This window comes from Sander vitreus, chromosome 10, assembly GCF_031162955.1.
Source record: "Sander vitreus isolate 19-12246 chromosome 10, sanVit1, whole genome shotgun sequence".
In the NCBI taxonomy this organism is placed as follows: domain Eukaryota; kingdom Metazoa; phylum Chordata; class Actinopteri; order Perciformes; family Percidae; genus Sander; species Sander vitreus.
In genome coordinates this window covers 23,299,358-23,306,301 of record NC_135864.1, presented here as the reverse complement: position 1 = coordinate 23,306,301, position 6,944 = coordinate 23,299,358, and positions in this window count along the sequence as shown.

Genomic DNA, 6,944 nt, shown 5'->3' with positions numbered 1-6,944 from the left:
TTGAAAAACATCAGAATGCTAAAAATTAAATACAATCATTTTAATTGCTGTTTTTGTTTATTTATTTATTTTTTCATTATTTTTGTATTTTTTAACACATTCTTTAATACAAGTGTTTAAATGCCAATGTTTCCTTTTTCAGTTCAGGTTTTATTTTATATGCCAATGTTTAATGTCACTGTCCTAGCTCCATAATTGAAACAATGAAGTTACCAATAAACACAGAATGCATAAAACTATTTGCACAGTCAATGGAAAACATACAGAAATATGTCATCCAGAAAAAGAGGTAGACTCTGAAATGGTGCGTAAGTGTGTGCTTAAGTGTGTGTGTATGTGTGTGTGTGTGTGTGTGTGTGTGTGTGTGTGTGTGTGTGTGTGTGTGTGTGTGTTTCTGTGTTTCTGTGTGTAACATGTGGCTACAGGACAACAGCTCGCAGTTTCATTAGCTGAAGGAATGTGAGTGGACACTGGTGGAGAGAAGGTTTCCCTTTCCGTGTCCTTATAAATGTTGAAATGTTGGCCAGTTATGACCTAACCAGTTTGTGTGTGTGTGTGTGTGTGTGTGTGTGTGTGTGTGTGTGTGTGTGTGTGTGTGTGTGTGTGTGTGTGTTTGTGTGTGTTTGTGTGTGTGTGTGTCCTCCCAGCAGTAAAGCGTATTTTATTGGAGTTAACACTAAGGTCAAATAAAGCAGATTTATTTCCACGGATTACTAGCACTCTGCTAGCCAGTCCATAAAACAGAAACCAATCACACACACACACAAACATTCACAGTGAAGGACTGTGCAGCGGAGATATCATTGCTACTGAGTGAAAGAGCCACTCTGGAAATAAGGTGTTATGTTTAACCATTTTAGCCCTAAAAAGCCACACAGACCTCAAAGTGATTTCAGCTTTTGAAAGCTGGACAGCCGCTCTCAGCCCCTCACACCGTCTCATCTCTTCTACTAGTGCTCAGTATCCACGTTTTGGCTACTGATCTATGTCATGGTTATTTTATGGTGTATTTCTCTGCAGTAAGTCTGTGTGTAGAGTTGAGTTTACTGTTACTCTGATGCAGACATCTAATAAACACATTGTTACTACCTGCCAACAATGTATTACTCAACATTCGACCGTTTCCAAGTGACTGAAGGAGATGAGCACAAATTACTTTAAATCAGATTTTAAACTGCAACATTTTCAACATCTATGTTGTTGCATGTGTCCTCCAGCAGGAAGATCCATGACAGCTCCTGACTGTTACGCTGGTGACTGAGATAAAACCGATGAAATGCACAGACAGTTAGATATTAACTGCCATTCTAACAGTCTGACGGATGTAATCAAACAGGAACACTCAATATTAATTATAAATGGATATGTGCACTCATTTACTTGTAATTAACACAAATATAACCAGAATGTCGCATCAGAATGATACTGAGCATAAGTATGTCAGGCCTGAAACAATATTATATATATATTAATATATAATATTGTATTGATACTGATAAGATGCTGCAATATATATGTTGATATATGATTATTATCATTACATTTAAAAAGAAAAATAATACTAAAAAGGAAAAGGTGGGATTTACTGTACAGGTGTTTGTTATTATATTTATTATAATATAGAAAAATAAACTATGTGTCCCACAAATTGCATGAATTTCTACCCAGACTGAGATATTAAACCATCCTCCAGTCTTGACATTGACTTTCAGTCCACCCATGGCCAGATTAGCCCGCTCATTCATTTGTGGACACTTTTTCGCCCGTTTGAATGTGTAAAGGGCGTATTCAAGCTAAGATAAGGTGCTAATTTGCTCTTCATTGCAGTTGATGCTCTGCTTTAGTAGTGTTTATCCACACAAATGTGTGAATATGAAGCCTTCAGGGCCCTAAAATCCCGAAGCCTCGGACCCTGAAAGTCTGAAGCCTCGGGCCCTGAAAGTCTGGGGCCCAGGGACAGTTACCTTCTCGATATTCCAGCCTCGAGTCCATGTTAGAATGGATTTCAAGATTCTACATGTTTTTTCATCTACACTGCACTATATGTATCAATAAGCTACAGCTCCTCAGGCTGTGACTTTTTATCCAAAGCTGTTTTTCACATATGAACTCCGGACTATGTCCCAGGAACCAGGTCCTGGGACATAGTCCGGAGTTTCCCTTCCTCACATGGAGAACCAACAGGAGGTTGTTCGTGTCAGAGCGTTCTCACTTCCTGGAAATCCTCCGTTTGGTTTAGGCGAGGGGTGGCGTCTGGGTAGAGCGTGCAGGAGGCAGGACATGACTCAGCAGATTACACCGCGGTCATGGTGCAGCTTCCTAATTTGGTCATAAACAACCGAGTCTCTCGCCGTTCCTTGAATCTGTCTGAATATTTCAGCGTCGGCCCTTACCGACAGAAGTTCCTGAATCTCGTCGTCTCTCCAGTTTGACATTTTCGTTGGTATCTTCGTGTAAATCACCCTTCTTCTTCTTCACCTTTGGATGTTTTTTTAATTGCCACTTTTGCACCAGCCGCCTGATTGAAACGTCATCAACACGCCCACTCGCTCGCTGTGAATTCTCAGTCGGACATTACACAGACTTTGTACTCTGGAGCTTGCAGGGTAAAGAGCGTCTGATGTCCGCTCCAACTGATTCTCACATACAGCTCCTCCAGGTAATGTCTAGATAAGTTCAGGGCTGCAGTGCATGATGGATGAAAGGGGTTATAGAGTTAGTGGAGCTCTTGAATTTTCACTAACATGCTACAGCAGGACAGAGCCAAATCAGAATGTTACCACAGACAGAATTTAGCCAGTATTATTTAGGAGAGCAACGCTGGAGAAGCTGATGAATGATCAATTGATTAAGCAATTAACAGACAATATAATGGCCTTTCTGAGCTTTAGACTGTACTGATTGGCTGCCATCATTTCATGCTTTGTCAGGAGCATGATAGCTCATAAATATTGATCTGCTGGTCATCTGTGTGTGTGTGTGTGTGTGTGTGTGTGTGTGTGTGTGTGTGTGTGTGTGTGTGTGTGTGTGTGTGTGTGTGTGTGTGTGTGTGCCTGGTCAGCACTTTAAATGTCATTGTGTGTTATATCAGCCAGAACCACACTGAGGCCTTGTATTGAAATATTAAAAACATTAATGTTGCCCACCAGTTTTCTAAAGAACACATTGAGGGAAATCACATTGCTCTGCTGTCTGCCACAGTGACAGGTTTAGTATGACCACTGGGGGCATTTTTAATTCTACACACAGTGGCTTTAATGCCCAATCACAAATGATTTGTTTTCCTCCCATAAGGTTGAAGAAAAGTACGCATTATTATTTCTATGGTCATTCCCCAGTCTGAACAGAGAAAAAGTGTGAAAATAGCTGTGGATATTTATGTCACCCTCACAGGAAGTCTGCTCACCATGAGCACCAGCATCACGCCAATCCGCCTATTCTACCTGGTATCAGCAGGAGGTCTGTGTCATAGACTTCATATAAAGAACGTAGCCTCCGGGACGTCACCCATTGGTTTGTGGACTGCCTTCTTGAACATGGATGTATAATCAGACTTGGATGCAGCGTTGGAGGCAGAGCCCTGTTCATTCCTCTGAGAGTTGGAACATTGGAACATGAAGCCATTTGGAGCCAAACATGACCCGGAGGATCAGCACTGCTTCTGCACTGTGCGGCCCATAGAGCAGGCGCACTAGAGACCTCCGCCGGCTGAGCAGGCTACTTACTGTTTAGCACTTCTCTAACTTTAACTTTGGCCGTCGCCATCTTGGTATTTTGGAGCCAGAAGTGACCATACAGTAACAGTGTAGTTATACAGTATGTTGAATGTTATTTCATTTGATATCCACACTGATCCCCGCTCAAGACTCTTGGCCAGTCAACATTTTCTGAATAATGCAAAGGGTCCCATTCAGCTCAGAGCTCAGTGTGTAATTCTGCTGTGACCTATACAGTAGTGCCTGTGATTGAACAGCCCAGTCAGAGGAGTTGGGGCTCTCACTGGGAATAAAGCAAACACCCACATGGATGCCCACCAGGCCTCACACTGAATACACTGATCACTAGAGCATGGACAGCGGGGGAGGGGGCTTTTATTGTGAAGGGAAAAGAACTAAATTGTGTCGCTTGATTCCTGCAGGTTTCCAACTAGTTTCTAACCATCAGCAATGATGAGAGTGTTAAATGTTGTGAGACATATGTTCTATCATTTTAGCACTAATGTGTAATCATTTATGTTTAAAGGAGAAGGCTGACAATGTTCTTTGTGTTTCTTATTGTCAATTACTTCCATCCTCACACCAACACTGAATGTCTGACAAACACAGCCTGATAAATCTTCTTCCTCTGTGAGGTAGAGCTTCATCGTCTTACAAACAATAAGCTGTTAGACAATCAGCAAGCCTCACAGTGGCACGGCGTCTTCAGTAGGAACCAATGAGCTTGTGTCTGAGAGCCACAGACAGGGAAGGGAAGAAATATAATGAACAAGGCCAGCCTAATTGTTTTATTATTAAAAGTGATTCCCTAAAACAGCTGCTTGACTATTTTCAGCAGCGGATGAATCCACATTTCTGCTCTAGTATGTATTTGTGTATTTGTGCAGCAGCATGGTGTGTGTGTGTGTGTGTGTGTGTGTGTGTGTGTGTGTGTGTGTGTGTGTGTGTGTGTGTGTGTGTGTGTGTGTGTGTGTGTGTGTGTGTGTGTGTGTGTGTGTGTTCATGGTTATGAAGGAACATGTCAGCCAGAGCAACAGTGTGGCTCACTGATGAGTTTGTATGATACATCTTACTAATACTACGAATAGGCAGTGAGCTACACTGTTTCAGTCGAGTCAATTTAATAAGAGCTGGAATTAAAATGAGTAAAGAATGGATGGATAAAAGTAGGAAGATCCGGAAAAAGAAAGAGAGAGAGAGAGAGAGAGAGAGAGAGAGAGCGGAGAGACAGAGATGGACAGAGACAGTCAGAGACAGGCAGACAGTAGAGTGTAATGATTCCAGATGAGCTGAGTGGTCCGCCTGACAACTGAAATGAACAGGAATCAATAGTGAGAGCGTCTGTCTGCAGCAGATAAGACACACACACACAATGTTGACTATTAAAGACGACAGCTTGAGATATTACACTATTAGTTATGCTATTTTTAATCAGCTATCATATTTAATTAATTCTCCAGGTCAGATGTTATCTGAGTGTCTAACTGTGTGTGTGTGTGTGTGTGTGTGTGTGTGTGTGTGTGTGTGTGTGTGTGTGTGTGTGTGTGTGTGTGTGTGTGTGTGTGTGTGTGGAGGATGGGGGGCTATTACTCCTGTAATGGGGAAGAGGAGGAGGGCTAATCTAAAATACAGAACCTTGAAAAGGCACAAAATAGAAAAACAGGAGGAATGGAGGGAGCAGGGCGACGGATGGAGAAAGGAGGGCGACAGGGATGGAATCAGAGACGGGAAAATAATGTGAACTATATGTTAAATAATATAAAACATAGGCTGTACTGATATGGGATTTTAAAGTCAGTGGTTTTGGGACAGATGTCAGTTTTGTTGATAGCATACATTTTGTGTCAATATTTTTACATTTTTTAAATCTCTTTCTAAGTGTTCAGTGTCTCCTGTCACTGTTTGGCTCTGACATGCCTCACAAACAACACTCTGTGAGACTAAACTCAAACTGTGTATCAAATGCAAGCAGCCAACTGATGCTGACTGCTCTCTGCTGCAGTCGGCTTTAAACAGATCATATAATAGAATCAGTGTTGGGAAGGATACTTTCAAAACGTATTCCATTACAGAATACAGAATACATGCCCAAAAATTTCATTTGTAACATATTCCGTTACGTTTCTCAATCTGTGTAACGTATTCTGAATTCTTGGATTACTTCCACACTGAATTGCATTTTATAAGTGTAGGAATGCGGCCATCACATACAGCTTACTAAACAGGCTTATTCTGGTGTGTTCTTCAGTTCCAACTGGCTGAATGTGTACCTGAACAAGCAGATAGATTTTTGTATTTTTAGTCCCGAACTGCATACTACAAAAATCTAACCGCAGTCTAAGCTACCAGGAGCTAATATTAGCTAACGTTAGCTAGCATGTCAAACGGGGCTCGTCAGTCTTTCAACGGCTCTGGGGCTTCTAAATCAGCACGTAGGAGAATGTAAAGTCACACTTATATTTTGTTCTCCCTGTTCTTTCTTTAATATGAAATGCTGAATTTCCAAGATAGAAACGCATTCCTGTCCTGGCTCTGTTGTGCTGGTTCCAGCTCCCCTACCTCAATCAGTGATTATGCAAATAGCTAATTTTTTTGTTTTCATATTGGGGCTTCTGGGAAATGCATGGAGTTGCCTTAATTTATTCAGAGAGTGAATAAACCCATGAAACAGAGAAGTATCGTCATGTAATCCATTGATTTCAACAATGTAACTGTATTCTAAATACCAACTATTTAAATTGTAACTGTAACGGAATACAGTTACTCATAATTTGTATTCTGAATACGTAACACCGATACATGTATTCCGTTACTCCCCAACACTGAATATAATAAATATAAAAATATAACATCTTGCCTTTAAACATGCAGTACTGGAAGTATGTGTGTGTGTGTGTGTGTGTGTGTGTGTGTGCGCTGTACAACGCTTCCAATGGGCACACCAGACAACAACGCTATGTATTATATTATTATAAATTATTATTATTACTATATTATAACTGCATTTTGTGTCACATGTTGTTTGTGAGAATTTACACAATAAAGTTGTGGGGAAAAGAAATACTGGGAACCAAGCAATGGTCCCGTTCCGAATGGGTGCACGCCCCAAACGGGCACTGCACTGGTTATGAGTGCATCATATCAGTGGTGGACACAGCACTTTAATAACTGTTCAGTTATGTGTTCACACCAACAGATGAAGGGTGCAGGTGTGATGAAAGCCTTGCC